Raw genomic sequence first — 20,164 nt, forward strand, 5'->3', positions numbered from 1 at the left:
ACATTCAGCTGTGCTATAGATCCTTTACTGCGGTGTTAGATGATTCAGTTGTCACAAGGTCATTGGGAAAATTAATCTTGCATACATGTTGAGGATGTGCATTGTTCCTTGTCTTAAGTCTTGTTTTGAAAACTTACATTATTTACAGTCACCTTTTGGTTTATATTGGGAAATAGAATTCATAACCGTTGTTACAGACCAAACTCTGTTTATGTTAGGGTAACGTTTATTGTTTACCCCTGATGGTTACTAGTGTGAGGTTACTGTTATTATCATACCCTTAACATACCGTCGGTTACCACTCGCATACACACTCGAGATAATGATTTATGTACATGAAACTTCATCATGTCATTATCATTTGAACGTTTGTTACCTTTTATTCCACATATATATGTGTTATATTATTAACATTACATCAAGATAAGTTGTCAAGCATAATGGCTGTACACAGTTAGACTAGTCTGTTATGTATAACTGATAAATGATGTTAACGTTTTGTGTTTGTATACATCAGTGAGCAATAGTCCACTGACATCAAAGTGGACTGTAAGAGTTCAAATCTAGGCCAAGTGAACCAGATGTTGATATCATGATCAACATTCTACGCCATATATGTATGATGTGACACAGTCCGTCATGCTGACGTGACTGACCGCCCCAATGATACCCATAATAATAGACAGCAATTATAATAAGCATGTCACAGGGAACAATTGTTACCCCAGATCTTGGAATATTGCTGTTTGTGGCTAACTCACACAACTTTTGCGTTTCACGCGTTGACGATACTTGCAGAAGAGAACTGGGAACATCGTTACGATGAAATCGAAAGACGCTGTCGGTAGTCCTATGGATAGTGCTGTAGCCAGTCCCACTTTATAACCTTACAAAAAAACAATATGTACTTGTAAGTATATGTAAATGTAATGTTGAGAAAAAACAACAACATTGATTCTTGATCTTTTACTCAACCAAACAGAGAGAGAGCATGGTTTTACGCCGCTTTTAGCAATATTCCAGCAATATCACGGCAGAGGACACCAGAACAGGGCTTCTCACATTTTTACCAATGTCGGTAATCAAACCCGGGTCTTCAGCGTGACAAGCGAACGCTTTAACCACCGGGCTACCCGACCGCCCAAAAATGTTTGTGCATGTCCCCAACGCATATTTATTCACATGATCATGTAAGGATCTTGACGATGTTGTACCCATGTAATGTATAGAACCCGCGTCTTTGACATGACAAGCGAACGCTTTTACAACACGGCTACCCCACCGCCCCTCGACCAAAGAGAAGCTATCTGAACGTACACAGGAATATTTGTGTATGAATAATTCGCATGCAACAAACTGTAGGAATAGATGTATTGGAAGGGGCAGTCTATGGTAAAGGGATTGGGCAGGTATAAACGAAAGGACGAGTGAAAGGTCTAATACAAGGGGGTGGTGATAACTGGTTGGTTTTGGGGTGTGGAAGCTGTAATAGAAAGGAGAGAAGGAGGTGAAGGAGACATGGGGGATGGTAGATTTTTGATATATTGTACTTAATAGGTCTAGCATTGAGGGGGGATTGGTATTTCAAAGAGATCGATGGAACGCTAGATCTAAGAAACTGGGTATTGTAACGTGTAAGAGACAGGGAAATTGAATCAATGAAATGTTGCATGACTTACATCCACTAGAACATGTCTTGCAACCAGACCCAAAGTGTGAGTCCACACATCCAGATACGCAGTATGAGCCCAGCTGACAATATCCTCCTTCACAACCACCTGGACATGCTGTACAGTTACCCCCTGGATTGTCACACGGTGTGTTGCAGCTGCTGCCTTGATAACCCAGGACACAACCATCTGTGCAGTTATCATTGCCATTGCTTGAAAGAATGCACTTCTTGTTTAGACAATGCTTGTTTCAATCAGAACTGCATCTCTGGTCATAATATCCAGACTCACATTCAGATACACAACGTCCTGTCGTGTTGTCACAGTCCAAACAATGTTGACTATCGTTGCATTTGCTAGCTGAAAAAAGATGATAAAAATGCATTTTTTTCTGAAGCATGATTTAGCCGCTGAACAAGAAGAAAATGAAACACTCACACACACACACACACACGCACGCACGCACGCACGCACGCACGCACGCACGCACGCACGCACGCACGCACGCACGCACGCACGCACACACACATGTTTACTCGAACATCTAACTTCTCTTTCTTTCTTTACTTATGTCTTTACACCCTCATTTTATACTTCAATTTTGAAACATAATCAGATATATTAGCAGTACATTCACTGGCATTAACGCAAAGACGTTCGGTATCACTTCGGGCTTTCCTCCCACATTAAGCTGACACGCCGTGATATAACTGGAATACTGTTAAAAGCGGCGTTAAACACAACTCATGCAATCACTAATCATTCAGGGAATAATATTCCTTTGTTTATCTTGTGTACACATCAATGCACATGTTATGCACATAATCGTCATCGCTGTCATATTGTCTGAAACAAAACAGTTATGTCATATACAATGGAGTTTGATGTGAAAAGCTTTATAATCTTTACAAAATGTAAATAATAAACGTTATTATCCTTACGTCCCCACATTAATCTTTCGGATAATCAACATCAGTTTGCTTGCACCTCCTCTGTGTGCTATTTTGTTTGTTTTTGTTTTAGTGATTCAAATACCTTCTTGTCCGTTCTAGAAGGGGATGGGGATGCGGGCATCGTTCACGTATTTGTTAGCCTCATCACATTTAAACACGTTAATTAACAAATTGTCTATAATAACCTTACAATGAAGACAACGGGAAAATATGTAGTACATATGTAGTGCATCTGTTACAAGGTTATTGATATTGTCAATAACTATCTAATTAACAAATTAAAAAAATGACTTATAAATATAAAACGTAAAAGTGAAATACACGTTACGTGTTGGAATCCACCCGTGGCCGATAAGTGAGGGATGCAGACCAAGCTGGTGTTAACCACTGATACTTTGCCACCGTCTATCATCAATATTTCATTCAAACAGTATACATTTTCCTTCTTCAAAGGAACTAAAAACTGCTGTACGACTGTGACGTATTCATTTGGATCGATATTCAACACTCACTTATATGCATATTGTCGTTTATAGTACAATATGCGCAGGCAAAAACATATTTCCCCGATTCACTTTCACATTAAGTGGATTTGAATAAAACATCAAACATTATCAAATTGTTGACTACAAGGCCAGCTGCGTAGAAATGTGATGTTGTCTCTCAATTACACGAGTGTACATCTTAGACCCAGCTGGGCATCAATGGACATAGTCTGACTGTGTCGATATGTTGTGGACATAACTGTTAATCTAGCTCTCGGCGGGGTATAAGTATGTTTCTTTACAGTTGACATGTCTGTGCAGCTAGTCATCAGTTGGATATAATGTAGTTTACGTGTCTGCACAACCAGCCCACAGCTATGTAAGTGTGTGTGTACATAGAGAGCTCGGCTTCATAACTCACAGTTCCTCGGCCGCGTCATGCTAAAAGACGTTAAGTGATTGAACTTGTTGTTACCCTGTCCGGCGCTCGGCATTAAGGGGCTAAAACAAGGACTGGTCGGATCGGAGTCAGTATACTGTGTATTCATGCGGGGTGTTCATGTTAAACTGTGGCATGGTATAAAGCGGCATAAGTCCGGACTAGTACAAGCAGCCACACACACACACACACACACGCACACGAACACAAGCACGCACGCACGAACACACACACACACACACACACGTGCATGGACGTCGCTATATAAGCGCAATATTCTTGGACGCGCCGTTAAACCCCATTTTACCTCACCTCACCTCACAACTCACAATGTACATACTATTTTATAATTTTATAATCTACTTTGATTTTCAGTAAGTATCTTCAGTTGACATTACACTGATGAGGAAAATGTTTCACTTGTAAGGTTAATTTGTTTGTTGTTTGACGACATACATCAACCAAGTCAGCGAGCCTGACCACCCGATCCCGTTAGTCGCCTTATACGACAAGCATAATCACCTTTTACAGCAAGTATGGGTTGCTGAAGATCAAATCTACACCGAATCGTCACGGGTCTATACACATTGGCAGTTTATATGTTGTAATACAACAAAATGTACATCAATGTATTTGCTCCTGTAGACAATGTAATAACACATATAATTTCATGAATCCTGACTAGTTTGCTCTTTGGGGACCCCACTTAATCCGGATTGAGCTGTTCACCAAGTACAAGTGAGGGATTAGTGAAAAATCAGTTTGCGGGCTTTTTAAATAGCATGATAAATGGAAGAAACGCGCTTCTTTCGTTGTATAGTACGATCCAAATTAGCCATGGAATTGGGGCCTTAGATTTGCCAAGATCCTGTATTTATGGTACATTGGTTTGCGGGATCATACATTTCCTTAAGATTTTCTCCAACACGAGACAACAGTTGTTATACTGATTTAAATACCCTCATCTTATTTGTTATTTTGTTATATTGCGCGCGCGCGTGTGTGTGTGTGTGTGTGTGCGTGCGTGCTTGCGTTCATGCGTGCGTGTGTGTGTGTATCTGTGTATACGTGCGCGTGCGTGAGTGTGTATGTGTGTGAAGGTGTGTTTCGTTTCCTGTTCCTTTCCTGCTTGTGTACGTGCGTGGAGGGGTTAGGGGTATTTTAGAAGTAAAAAGGGGCGGTCGGGTAGCGTTCGCTCGTCACGCCGAAGACCCCGGTTCGATTCCAGACATGGGTACAATGTGTGAAGCCAATTTCTGGTGTCCCCCATCGTGTTATTTCTGGAATATTGCTGAAGGCGGCGTAAAGCCATACTCACTCACTCACTCAATTTAGAAGTAAACATTGATTAATCTGTGAACTTTCACAGAAGCAGCTAATGGAATGATGCTCAATGTTATTGCCTATTTTGATTTGCAAAATCATATCTTCCCGTGGTGTTTCAGGTAACATTTGACTTGCCTCTTTCACCATTTTGGAAACATCAGTCCGTCAGAAGGATCCGTCTTCCGATGCATTCCCTACTGTATATGTGTTTGTATAAAATACGACTTTTTATCCCGTGAATTTTTTTTTCAATCAAATTCATTCAGAGGAAATGAACGTAGCTTGATATTAATACGTCCTTAAGTCAAAGACAATCAATATAGGTAAATACCTTCCTTTCTCATATGTATTGGAGCTGTCAACTCAAGTTAGAATATTTCATGTGTATCATGTTGATGGAAAAAAGTTTGAATACAGACCAGTGGAGATATATCAAAACTTACTAGATAACTAGTGAACAATTCAGAAAGTGCAGTCTGAACATGCACGGCTACAGTGTTTTAATTGACATATATAAAGCTCTTTGATGGTATTATGCTTCTCGGTATATGTGATGTACATTGAAATAAACACAAAGCGAGTGACACCCTTTTCCATCAGAGCTGGTTAGGTTGGAAATATGGGGTTGTGAAACATAAACGAAGACTGAGTGATGGGAATGGCTCCTGCTGAGATTGACCAAGGATCGCCATGTTACTGCATCATGCACTGGGCATTGCATCAACATATATTTGAGGGAAACTGACAAAAATGCGAACATTTCAAATATCTGATATACACAAAGTGATGTTTTTGTTATCACAGTGATGTATGATGTATGACTCCTCAAATTCTAATGCAGCCCTAGGGAGATTCACATCATAACGTATGTATTATAATGTGCACAGGCCACACAGTGTGATAAATACAGGTGTGAGTTGACAAACCGTTTAGCAACTATAACTAGTACTATTTATTGTGACGACTGTTGCACCTGTCACTATATGACTATATGCGATCTACCAATCTTGTAACGAATCGAAAATAACAAAGATCATTTAGTTTAAATTAAAACAGTTTGAAAATTATGTTAGACCATTCTTAAGCAATAATATTATATTTGATTTCGTTTCGACTTGTTAATATTACACAAACTAAAAGATTGTCGAATTGCGTTTGCACTAACCCATACATATAAACAAAATACAGTAAAAGCAGTAAAATCAACCTTAAAATTGATTCAGTAAATGTTGAATATTCTGGTCAAATGTGTATGTGCCACAACAAATCAAATTTATTGGTGACAAGATCATTCGTAATAACTTATACCTTGGATTGTGTGTGATGATTATATTATGCACGCTTGTAATTTTTTATGCAGATATATTATTAATATTAGGCGACATAAATAAAATATGTTACACTTAAATAGTAACTGAAATCATGCCTTAAAACCTTCCATGGCTACATTAGATGTGAGAGAGCCCATCAACATCATCAAGATAGTTACATGATCATGTGAATAATAGAAGTGTCGTGGACATACACAAACATCAATATTGCATTTTTCAGGCTCCTTGGTCTGTATGTCGAGTGAGTGAGTGAGTTTCATTTTACGCCGCTTTTAGCAATATTCCAGCAGTATCACTGCGGGGGACACCAAAAATGGGCTTCACACATTGTACCCATGTCGGGAATCGAATCCGGGTCTTCGGCGTGACGAGCGAACGCTTTAACCACCAGGCTCCCCGACCGCCCCCTGTATGTCGATGTACAGTCAACATAAATATACATTTCAGTAGTGGGCTGGCGGGCTTTAGAAGCTCCTGCAAATCTTATACCTCAAGTCTTTGCTTCACAATAACACCAGTAAACAGTGAGTTGAACAGACTAGCCTTTCTACAAGTGACATTTTCTTTCTTGTATCATAACAAATCATGCAATTAAATATTCTATGTTTTGTAAAAACTGAATACGCAGGTTGTAAACTGAGCGTGTGAAATGTGTATGAATAAATGTTGTTTAGAAAATGTTCCAATAAATGTAAGGGCAAGATTCAAATGACTACGTTCTTTTAAGCTCTGCCTATTCGAATGTACAAAAGTAAGGTCGAATCAAATAAAGACGAATGGTCACACTTGATTAAATAGTTAAACTAGGATATCATTTCGCGATCACACAAGTACCAGCACGCACATATCTACATAATCCGAGGTCTAATGAGATGTATGATGTGTTGTTACAGGTCGTGTTGGTCTTGCTGGGAATTATCAATTCAAGTTCGTACACATACAAAAGCTTAATCGTTGTCACAGCACATTCAAACAGTGAATGCTAGATATCGAACGTAAATAGCTTGTTTTCAATTCAATTCACTGAAAGTTGTTGCCACTTGGCAAAGCACATAGTATTGGTGTCATCTAGAGGCTTTAGAATCCGCTAGTATCAAAAGGTATCAGCTGACAATACCTGCTTTTCAGGAGGTAGCAGTTTAACTTTTGAAATGCGGCTTATGGCTGACGGTCATTTCTTTTCAATTTCACTTGAAATGTTTGTCTTATATGAATGACTCCACATTCGATGTATGTACGTGTTTGTCAGTATAACACACAGAACGTACATCCGTTCGCCCAAGCAATGCGAGCATACAGTAGAAAGAAGCATTGTTGTCATGAATTGTATTTGTTGAATAAAAGAGTTTTCTTCATATGACGCAGAACATTTTGTCAATGAATAGTTTGTAAACAATGAATGTAAGGTAACACAAACTTGACAAATATTTCCTTGTTCAGCCTATGTTGTGTGTTGGTGACTTCGTGCATGCCGTCTACCCGCAGTCAGTCACTGGCAACACACGGCGTGTACACAAGGAGGTCAAACAAACAGGTCGTTTTACCACAGCTGGGACGTGAATATGACTATGTATGTAATAATAATGACACAGTATACATATAGTGTTGTTTTATTAAACGTGTGTAATGTAACATAAAAAATGCATTCAATGATTAGAATATACAAGTTGTGTATGTAAAGAAATGTATTTTTTTGGATGTCATGTTTTTCACAATGCATGTGTTCTTCATACCTAACGAAAAACGATAAATGGTTTATCAAGACGAAACGTTGCACATTTTGATTTAAATGTTTATGGTTTTACTGTGTGAATGTTTGGCTTGGTGAGCGACTTTGGTTGACACTGCAGTATTTCAGTCACTAAACGCGGGGATGGTTATACTGTGTGAATGTTTGGCTGAGTGAGTGACTTTGGTTGACACTGCAGTATTTCAGTCACTACACGCGGGGATGGTTTTACTGTGTGAATGTTTGGCTGAGTGAGCGACTTTGGTTCAACACTGCAGTATTTCAGTCACAACACGCGAGGATGGTTATACTGTGTGAATGTTTGGCTGAGTGAGCGACTTTGGTTCAACACTGCAGTATTTCAGTCACAACACGCGGGGATGGTTATACTGTGTGAATGTTTGGCTTAGTGAGCGACTTTGGTTCAACACTGCAGTATTTCAGTCACTAAACGCGGGGAAAGCCAAGTGCTCATTTTGTACGAGGTGATTTCCAATGTGAAATGCAAACGTTAACACAGAAATCTTTTCATAGCTGTCGCATAATTATTCATGCATATCAGAGCAGGAAAATAATAGGGAAACAGTACATGACATTCATCAATGGGGATGAATGTAACTTGTTTCAAGAGACTTGTCACAATACTTACAAAACAGATAATATGCGTGTTCATACCATGTGAATCATATCACATGAAACACAGTGAAAATACTTTAATTACTTCATGTTTTGTGCGTACATATTTTAATTCATATGGTAATATGCTTTTACTAGGTGAATCACGTTTTCGTGTTACCGTAACAGTCCGAAGTAAGTTCTATTGAAAGTGATGTCTAAAATTATTCAGCTACGTTGGGTCATGGCATTTCATACACACACATTACAAACAACTTCAACCAATGTCCTTGTAACACAGTTCGGGCAGATATACAAGTGAGGCCTGGTGAAGGCGAGATATTGCAACCAATTTCCGTTTCCTCGTGACCCTCAGATGATATGTTATAGATGCCAAATGTTGATAGATATTCACCATCTATGTATGAACCCATGTCAATGTCATTGAACTCACTATATGTGTCATTCTTGTCAAAAAATGAATCAGATATATCCAACTTTTTTCCTATCCCCTTCACTTCCTCATTAATCTATCTGCACAGCCCTAGTTCCATACCGCACACTCCATTTTGCCCACCTGCACAATCATGTATGTACACCCATAAACCCCCCTCACCCATTTTCACCTCTCTATCTGCTCATCTGCACCCGCCAGTGTCTACCCCTATGTCTCCTCATCACTTAATCCGCACCACCGCTACCCCCTCCCCCCTCCAAATTATACACACACACACACACACACACACACACACACACACACACACACACACACACACACACACACACACACACACACACACACACACACACACACACACACACACACACACACACACACACACATTCTCCACGTCTCTATTGCCTATGTCCACATCCGTTCCTTTCCATTTCAAAAACGCATCTCCCCATCTCTTCTTAGGTACATCCCCACCAATACATCAGCACCTTTCTCTACAGCCGCACCTCCTAACCCCCACACACATACTGCCTGCTTCGTGCAGGAGTGAAATTACTGTATATGTTAAATGTGTCTCACAATTGCGACAAGTCACCTCAACGTGTGCTGATCTTATTTCCCCGAGAATACAATGTGGGCGTCCTAGGCAGGTGTTGGAGCTCTCAGCATTTGTATTTTCACAGAGTGAAAGTAGGACCCTTGAAGTAGGACCAACTGTATTTGCTATGTTGTGTGTGAGACGTCTCAGCACAGCTGACCTGCACATGTTTCGGTTGTGTTACAGCTTTACCTATATCAGAGCAGTTGTCGATTTGAACCTTGACCTCACAGCATTATTTAAGTCGAAGAGATAAAATCAGATGTCATCAGACTACAATACAACGGAAGATAATTGTCATGGCTAAGATAGAATCACAGTTAACAGAGACCTCGAACAGTGTCAACACAAGAGCAGAATTCCCTTGTGGGACTTGATGTCAATCGCGTTGAGGCTGCCTAAACAAACTAACTGTTTCTTAGGGCACATTTTTTATCACAAAATTGAGGATGTCGACAGGGCTTTATTTCGTGTGTGTGTTTTTCAAAACAAAAATCTCTTTTGTTGGATTTCATGCAAAAGCTATATCATATAATAAATAGTCATGGTAATGAGAAAACGATATAACTATACTCTTCCATCTGTCAGGATCTGTTGTGGGACCTGCATCAAAAATGTTCAATCAGGCAATTACTAATATTCATCATAATAAAGTCATTTCTCCGATGTTGATAATTGGTATCACAACTGCACACATCATGCATTATACAGCAGGAAAGGGGAAGGGAAATACCATATGATATGTATTAACATATATGAATAACACTAGTTTCAAACTGACTCGACACTCGTGGCTCACAATTTCCCCAAAAATATACTGTGCGCATTTTTACAATGCTATTGAAATTATATGTAACGCTGTGAGACATACTTTCGGTATGGCAGGTAGTTTAGTACAGTTGAGGGGGAAGTATCGTTCAGCTATTAAATGTTGCATCCAGTTAACTGCAGAGTTAGAATCATCATTTGTAGTGTAATATATATGATGATGTTAGTCTTTTTTATATTTCTCTCTCTCTCTCTCTCTCTGTCTCTCTCTCTCTGTGTCTCTCTCTCTCTCTCTCTTTCTATTTCTCTCAAACGAAGTCTACTGCATACTGAACAGCAGAAGAAACGCAAGTGTAGGTTATGGTAGATAAAACATTGCAATGTGAACATATTGCAGAAATGCAGCAGTGTCATCTCCTTTTTCAAATTTTGCACGTGTAAAGTTACACAAATGTAAATCACGTGTAATTGTTGTGCGTTACGGAAAACTGCCACTGTACAAGGTTAAGGATCATCCGACACAATTCGTATGAATGCAGCTGGAGTCCAGTTTCGGTGCGCTTATGTTGGCCAATACATAATATTTAGCACCGCCAGCAATGTCTTGAGTCGTACTAACTACATTAACTTTGGCGACGTACCCAGTGACGTCAAATCGTCTCAGATGAATCGAGATTTTACCTGTCAAACGTAGGTGGAAACATGCGTGTGTGGAAACGTCGAAACTAGCGTTATTCTGACTGGTGTGTTCTGCAAGACAAATTAGGAGGAGGAACAGGGAGTGTCATGGAGTGGGTGGATTTAGTTTTCATCACACAGCCTAGGCTACACGTCATCCATCAACATATGACTGCAATGTTCTGCAAGGATAACGCCTGTCCCCACACAGCTAGGGTTTGCATGAAATCTCTGAGACAGAACACCATCATTGTCACGACATGGCCTTCTCCGTCACCTGATATGACATCATTAAAACATGTCCAGGATGACATTGGACATCAACTTGATGCTGTTCGGGTACAGTAGTGGCAACAGGCTCCTCGGGCTTTCTACTACACACTCATGAACTAAATTAGTGAGTGAGTGAGTGAGTGTGGTTTTACGCCGTTTTAGCAATATTCCAGCAATATCAGGGCGGGGTACACCAGAAATGGGCTTCACAATTTTACCCATGTCGGGGATCGAACCCGAGTCTTTGGCGTGACGATAGAACACTTTAATCACCAGGCTATACGACCGCCCACAACTAAATGAGGCTTCTCGGGAAGGCCATACACGTTAATGGGGCTTCAAAACGCATTAATTTTAGTTAGCATTTACACATGTCTTCAAAGTTGTTAACAACTACTTGACCTGTTGGATGATTAATTAAAAACGAATGGATTGTTTTTATATTTTTAAGCTTCAAAGTGATTCCAATAAAACATGCGTTTACTTTGCTGTTTAGTATTAAATTATGTGACAGGAGTCATTATACACTCGGCGGAACTCCGCACAAGTTCCAGTTTCCTTCCTATTGTATTAAGACAGCAGATTACTACATCACGTATTAAGTTTCGACTCTGTTTGTCAGCTGTTTCTTTTCAGACTGACACACGTTTCATATTCCTTTGTGTGAAGCCTGACAGGAGAAATGTAAATTAATTTAACCATTTCAATTTTGCTTCCGTCTGACTCTTAATTCATATCATTTGAACATATATCCATGAAATCTTGACTTAGGCTGCTTGCCACAAGAGTAAGAAGTATACAGTAAACTACGGCTATAACGAACTCAAAGGGACCTTAATTCTAGTTCGTTATAACCGTAGCTCATAACAAGCATGTGGACAATGTCTCCACACAAAATTGATGTGACCCCAAAAGACAGTTCGTTTAATCCTTCAGTTTGTTATAAGCATGTTCGTTCTAAACGTTGTTTACTGTATTTCACAATTTCTTACTAAAATAAGAATATAACGCGGATTGATACAGTTCATCAGATATTCGATTCATACCTTAACAAACCGAAACAAATACACAGTTTAACCTTAGTTTAAGATAACGGTCATCCCTGCAAAATATGTGCACGGATTAAGTTAATCACATCATGTAGGTGTGACAGAAACCTAATCATTGGTTCGAATCCTGCCCAGTCAGATTTTTTTTCCAGATTTGTCTGCGCCATATGCAGGTTACAATGAAGAGGTAAACGTCTGAGGGCTACACCACTTCAGGATATCCTCAACATCACGTTGAAATACCAGGGTATAAATGAACTACTCCCCAAAACAGCTTTACCCCATATCACTCACTCATGATCACTAAGTAATGTAGTCATTAGTTACTGGAGTAAACCAGCCATGTAAACTAGTAAGGTGTCAGTCAGTAAAATTTCTAACTTGCTTAAAATTATCTTCAGTCATTATTCGTTACTTGGTTGTGTTATTGTATTGGCTATTCAATCGATCTTCAGAGTCAAATTAACAATTGCAATAATATTTATTAAATTGGTTATACATCTATATGAATATATCGGGACGTTCACATGGTACTATAAATTAAGGCTATCCATAAGTTCATATGTTGTTTTTTCTCTAAACTTGACGACCGTTGTTTCATTTTGACAGATTTCCCTCAAACTTTGAAGAAAGAGATGAAACTATATCTGTGGTGACAGCTTTAGTGACAGATGTCCCATAGATAAAGGGATGAAGGCTTTGTTTCTCCTATGGGATACAGATTAAAATGCGTCATTATGTACAGATTTGATTAAAAACAGTATAGCTAGGAAAGTTTCAAATCAATTTATTTGTCTACGACAAAGAGACTTTCAACAAAAAAAGGCATAGAAAAATACACACACCTATGTACATCGATAATGTATTTATATTGAAGATCATCTGCAGTTAGTAAGCAACGAAGAATTATATATTTAAAAATATAAATTATGTTAATCCAAAAATCCGAAAAAAATGTCTTTGGTTAACACTGATGTTATACGAAATGTGTTGATGTCTATTTATCATGCTATGTTGGTCAGCAACACATTTAACAAACTCCAGAAATGCTGCATACAATGGGCCTGTGGCCTCACAGTTTTCTTTGAATAAATTATCTTTCCAACAAAAGAAGATATAACTTAATTTTACCAAGTGCTCTACATATTTGTTACAAGGGCATACTGGGAAATATTTACACTACACAAGGAGTAAAGAACGTTCATGAATGAAGCTTGCAGACATTGAATGAGCAATTCACGAACGGAGTGAAGCATTTTTATCCAGGTTTGTTTATGTGCAGCAAATCAGAGAGACAAGATGCATACACACAAACATTATGTATAGTTCACAACTGTGCACAGTTTCAATTCTGTAATCGACATCTATGCTTGGTATGCACGAACACATAAGTAAACATGTATATATTGCTATTATTTTATACCGTCATCTCGTATTTATACCATGCCTCAGTTCACCATTTTGTGTTTTGCCCCCGTAATAGTAATTTCACTTCCTGGTAGCCAGGTCATCTGGATGGTTGAGATATATCTATCTCATCATGTCCAGAGCAACTGGCAACGGCTTGTCCCTCTTCAGCGAGTGCATCATACATCTTTGCTTCATCAACCACATCATATTCTAGACATGTGCATCTGACCTCAGCTCCACATAGGCTCCAGAGGCCTGCCGTCCCTCATCAGTGAGTGCATCATACATCTTTGCTTCATCAACCTCATCATATACTGGGGCACCAATGGCCTCTGGTGACACATGCATGTCCTGGGTAGGCGTGACGTACTCCTGGGACCTGCAAGTTGGTTGCTATTGAAAGTGATTTTTGTTATTGTCTTTCTAATACATATTTCCTTTGTTCTGATCATCTCTCGTATTTGTTTTATTGATACATGATGGCTATAGTTATAGTTCTCCAATTATTTATTTGCTTTCTTAGAATAAATTTAATTTGTTTATTGTAGTCATTGTATACTGAATACATTCTAGTAAGACAAACATGTAAGAAATTATGTCGCAGAACCAGCACTATTCTATGACATATTCATTATTGTAAAGATTGACATCGAAATTAATGTTACGAGACCCGAATCCATGATATGTGGTTTGGAAGTAGCAGGTGCAATTCGTGTTGACAAAAAACAAACAGAATCATGACCAAACGGATAGGGCAAAATGTGTTCCTGGTGAGTTTCAAATGATGGTTTTGATTTTAAATTAATTAGACACACTTCCTTTTGTAGATATCATTAGCAAAATGAAAAATTACATTCTCACCGTTTTTTATTCAAACACATGATGAACGATGTAAAACTTGTCACCAAGATGCAAAATACTGTAAACAACGATGACGCCAGTATTACAATGCGGACATACCTCGCGTTTTCATCTGAAAACAACAAGAGCTGATGGTTTGTTTTGATACATGTATTATGATGTTTTATGCAACTTTTCAAAACTTTTAACAAAACACATAGACCAATGTAACTTTCCCCGCGATTAAGATGGTTTAATAGCTTAAATCATTTCACATCATTCCATCATGTTTTGCCATGGGCGAGGTCACTATTGTCACATCCTCATTCAAAATCTGACAACACATATTTTCTGTACAAACTTTAGATGTTAACCCTCCAAATAATTTCCATGTGAACATGAATCGGAATGTAGGAGAATGGGGAGTGGTGTCTAAGAGATAGCGAAAATGGTAGTTCTAAGAAAAAAGGGGAGTGGTAGGCTTAAGAGATAGAGGAAGCGTTAGGTCTAATATGTCGGGGAAGTGGTAAGTCAAAGAGATGGGATTGTTGCAGGTTTGAGAGTTTGGGACGTTGCAGGTCTAAGATAGGGGAGGGGGAAGGAGTAGGCCAAAGAGAAAGGTGTAACAGTAGGTCTAAGAGATGGGATAGTTGCAGGTTTGTTAGCTTGGGGAGTTGCAAGTCTAAGATAGGTGAGGGGGAGGAGTAGGCCTAAGAGATAGGTGTAACAGTAGGTCTAAGAGATGGGATAGTTGCAGGTTTGAGAGTTTGGGGAGTTGCAGGTCTAAGATAGGGGAGGGGGAGGAGTAGGCCAAAGAGATAGGTGTAACAGTAACAGTAGATGCAACAATAGGTCTAAGTGATGGGATATTTGCAGGTTCGTGAAGTATTTGAGTTGGAGGTATATGTGATAAGACATAGGGGTAGCGGTAAGTCTGAGAGGTGTGTTTTTGTTTAAATGTTTGTGAAATGAGAGAGTTATATCTTAGATACATGGGAGTGGTAGGCCAAAAGGCAGGGAGAGTTGCAGATCTAGGAACTTGGGAGAGTAGTAGCTTCATATGGATGGGGAGCGATTGGTCTAAGACATAAAGGTGATAAGAGTGATAGGGAGTGGGGTAGTTCTAACAAATGGGGGACTGGTAGGTGAAAGGCATTAGGGGAGAGGGGGTGGGGGGTGGGGTAATAGATGTGATAGATAGAGAGAACAGTTAAGTCTAAGACATGAAGCTGTTAGGTCTGAGACATGGCGCAGTTAGGTCTAAGACATGGAACTTTTGGTCTAAGACATGGCGCAGTTAGGTCTAAGCAATATGGATGCAGTTAAGTCGCAGCTATTGGGGGAGAGGTATGTCTAAGAGCTGGGAAGCTTTTGGTCTAAGACATGGAACGGTTAGGTCTAAGAGGAGATATTGTTAGGTTTAAGAGATAGTGGGGGTGGTAGGTATAAGAGAAAAGTGAGTTGAATGTTAAGGCTACGGAGGAGTAGTAAGAGATGTGGGATGTTTGAAATGTTTGTGAAATGAGGGAGTTAGATTTTAGATAGTGCTACCTCTTGGACTTACATGGTATGTTGCAGCTGGTGCCTTGATATCCTGGGACACACCCGTCAGTGCAGTTACCAGTGCCAGTGTTTGAAACTATACATGTCTTGTTCTTACAGTTACCACTACAAACTGAGCTGCATTTCTGATCAAAATACCCAGTGTCACACGCAGTGAGACAATTTCCAGTTGTGTTGTCACAGATGGAACAGTGTTGATTATTCTTGCATGGGCCAGCTGAAAGGTATTTAGTCATAGTTTAGTTATGTATGTTTAATGGATACTGACTACTATGGTTGATATGAATAACCCTGTATAATTACCGTGTGCCCGCGATTCATAAACGTATTTAATGACGTCGTTGGAATCATAAACCATGTTTTGTTTGTGGCGGAAATGTGTTATAATAAGGGGAAGTCATACCCTGTAAAAATATTTCTTAGTATAGGGGAGAGGGGGCTGTGGTAGGTCCAAGAGATTGGCATGTTTTCGAGATGGGAGAAGCGTAGGTCTAAGAGAAAAGGGGAGCAGACATAGAATAGTTGGACTCACATGGTATGTTGCAGTCGATGCCTTGAAATCCTGGGACACACCCGTCAGTGCAGTTACCAGTACCAGTGTTTGAAACTATACATGTCTTGTTCTGACAGTTACCACTACAAACTGAGCTGCATTTCTGATCAAAATACCCAGTGTCACACTCAGTGAGGCAATTTCCGGTCGTGATGTCACAGATGGAACAGTGTTGATTTTCCTTGCATGGGCCAGCTGAAAGGCATTTAGTCAAAGTTTAGTTATGAATGTTTCATGGATACTGACTATTGTGGTTGATATGAATAACCTTGTATAATTGCCGCTGTACTGCGATTCAGAAACATATTTAATGATGTTGTTGGAATCGAACACTGTGTTTTGTTAATGGGAAGTCATACCCTGTAAAAGTACTTCTTAGCTGGGACACCTTGCAGTATGTTTCATGAGCACCGACATATACAACTACTTTATTTAGACTATAATCTTAAAGTTCTGATCGACACGTTCGCATCTGAGGTCGTAACGTCAAGGAAAGCTATGCTTTAACAACCAGACAAAAGATGATACATACCAGATTGTTCAGGACAACCAGTCCCGTAGGATGAGTTTACACATCCAGACACACAGGATAAACCCAGCTGACAATATCCTCCATCACAACCACCTGGACATGTTACTCATGTATCTCCTGGGTTGTGACATGGTGTGTTGCAGTTGATGCCTTGATATCCTAGGACACAGCCATTGGTGCAGCCACTATCGCCATTGAGTATATGAATACATGTCTTATTCTTACAGTTCTTACTGCAAACGGAGGCGCACTTCTGATCAAAATACCCAGTGTCACACTCGGTGAGACAATGTCCCGTCGTGATGTCACAGTCTGAACAATGCTGGTTATTCAAACATGGACCAGCTGAAATAGACCAAAAAACCAGGTATTCATCAATATTTTTGTGAATAAGTTTTCTCTGTAAATGTAAATGTTTCCGTAAATATGCCATTGCGTTACTAAATTAAATAATTTTAACTATACAAAGATGTATTCTTCCATACTACTGTGACTAAACGACACTCAAAAAGACTATCGATGACCACATTACAGGCCAGGCGACGTATTGGGTCGGGTGGTCAATATTGGTGACCTTATTGACAGCATGTCAACGTATCTTGCTTTCTTGATTTCTTGCTCATTATATCAATCAATGGGTTCCCTGTATATTTACAACTGTCAACATGCAATATCCAGGTGTTGGATCAACTGCAGTTCTTGGGCCTCCACTGAGGGGGTTTATGTCAGGAAACTGTTGCCTTCGGCTGCTTCCGTATGTTCGAAGGCACCTTTTGTGATATATGAGCGCACACTAGCGTGCTGAAATCCTTTCGAAGGCATTTTTGAGTAAATATGACCCCACAAATGAACTGGACGTGGAAAGTATGGACTAAAGCTCTGCCCCCAATGGGGGCCGAGAGTTTTATGATAAAAAGTGAAGTCGTAAACTTTGTGTTGTTTATGGGCGGGACATAAATGATGTTAGGCGTCACGTGTCTGATCATGTGACTTTCCTTATATGGACTCGTTACTACGAAAGCACCTACGCTCATAACTTCTTAATTAATGGGGTATACCCCACTTGAACCCCACTGTCTTTTCCGTCTAACAAAATATTGTTCCAGGTATAGATAAAACTTTTTTATCTAAAAAATCAGTTTTATTATACCCACCGTTTTCTAGTGTATACTTTGATTCCGATTTGGGGACCCAAATTCGTCAGTCTACCACATGCGTTAAACCACACGCACACGCACACGCAGACGCACACGTACACACATACGCGCGCACGTACAGACACACACGAACGCACGAACGCAAGAACACACACACACACACACCAAATGCCAACACAAGAACGGCAAAATCAATGATACAATACGTTACCTTTAATAACAACTATGTACGCTATCCACAACACCACCGAGGCGGTCATTCTGTTGACTGAAACTAACAAGAAAGAACACGTGTGATTGTGTGAGTGAGTGATAACCTACTAAAACTCAAAGTAAACAAACACAAAAATTCACAAAATACAAAGTCTCAGATACAGCAGAAAAGTAAAACTTCAAAAACGTATACTCCCCAAAATGTGACACTGAGCATGAATTGTTTCCGGAGGATTATTAATCCTCATTTTATGTTCAATATGAACTACATAATAATGGTCGGACTGGCATATATACTAGTCAAGGGGATGATTAACGCTCAAAGCAAATTAAAAAAAACAAATATGAAGAGAACACAAAGTTTGAGAGCCAGTAGTAAGGAATCACTGTATCCTTCACAGGAAGCTAAGCATTTCCAGCGGTTTGACACTGAGAGTTAGTTAATTATTGCTCATTGTATTATCAATACTCATTTGTTTATATGTTACTTACAATATGGTCAGACTTGCATACATGTGACCATGTTGTTGAACAGCTATATGTGGACCAAGAATCAGCTGTATCACAGCGCATCTGATGATGAATGTGTTTTTATACGACTAGCAGCCTTCTGTCACAATCGCATAATGATGATGGAAGTATTCCCCCTTACCAGGAAGAATGAAATATACTCTGTCACGTGAAGAGGAGGAAATATTAGCGTGATTAGATTTTTTTTTCAATGTTTCATAATGACTATGTTGAATATTATATTAATGATCTGTTTCATATAACGGTGTACATATCTGTTCAACTATTTCACAAATGTATTCTTCTCTCTAATATGTTAATTCAAATGTTTCCGTGATACCAATATCGGTGAAATTTAGGCAATCCCACGTACAATATGTGAAGCAACGAACAGTAAGATTTGTTTCGCGTGAACCTAGTAATATATTAGTTCTTAATGTGCAAGTGCAAGTAATGATTTTCACTACTGAATAAGTTATTTTGCCACTATGCCAATATACACAATTAAAAATATGTATAGCCTCTACAGATGTCCTTATTCGTGGCATAGGGTCAGTACACATCAACATTTGTTTCACATGAGGGGGAAGTTATCATTGGTGTGCTTTACCAGTCGTCAAGCTGTCGTCTAAAGCACCACAATTCGCTGAACAGAGTTGCGTACTTTAGGAACCGATAACCATATCTTCGAAAGCCACATTCTCTTGGTTTATTATTTTAGGTTTGTCAGGACCGGCTCTCGTACGTTTCATTGGCGTGGTAAACGTCTAAAAATATGCATCACTGTAGGCATTCAAGATGACACGCCATGATACTGATGTCATTCTTGAATCCGGCATTAAACCAAAACTCATCCACCTACTCGTGTACCTGACTTTCTGGTCGCCGTGTCTCCATACCCTCACCTCCCTACCTAAACACACACAATTCCTCTTTCGTGTAGCAGTGAAATTACAATTGTGACAAATATCTCTTTTCAGGATATGCTGATCTTTATCTTCCCGAGAATATAGTA

At 39.4% G+C, this 20,164-nt stretch overlaps 1 pseudogene; it reads right to left on the minus strand.

The window, feature by feature from the left end:
- Positions 1-752: 752 nt before the first annotated feature.
- On the minus strand, positions 753-18,686 carry LOC139461281 (multiple epidermal growth factor-like domains protein 6; annotated as a pseudogene).
- Positions 18,687-20,164: the final 1,478 nt, after the last annotated feature.

The sequence above is a fragment of the Haliotis cracherodii genome, unplaced genomic scaffold, assembly GCF_022045235.1.
Source record: "Haliotis cracherodii isolate W230 unplaced genomic scaffold, xgHalCrac1.p SCAF_14, whole genome shotgun sequence".
Lineage (NCBI taxonomy): Eukaryota > Metazoa > Mollusca > Gastropoda > Lepetellida > Haliotidae > Haliotis > Haliotis cracherodii.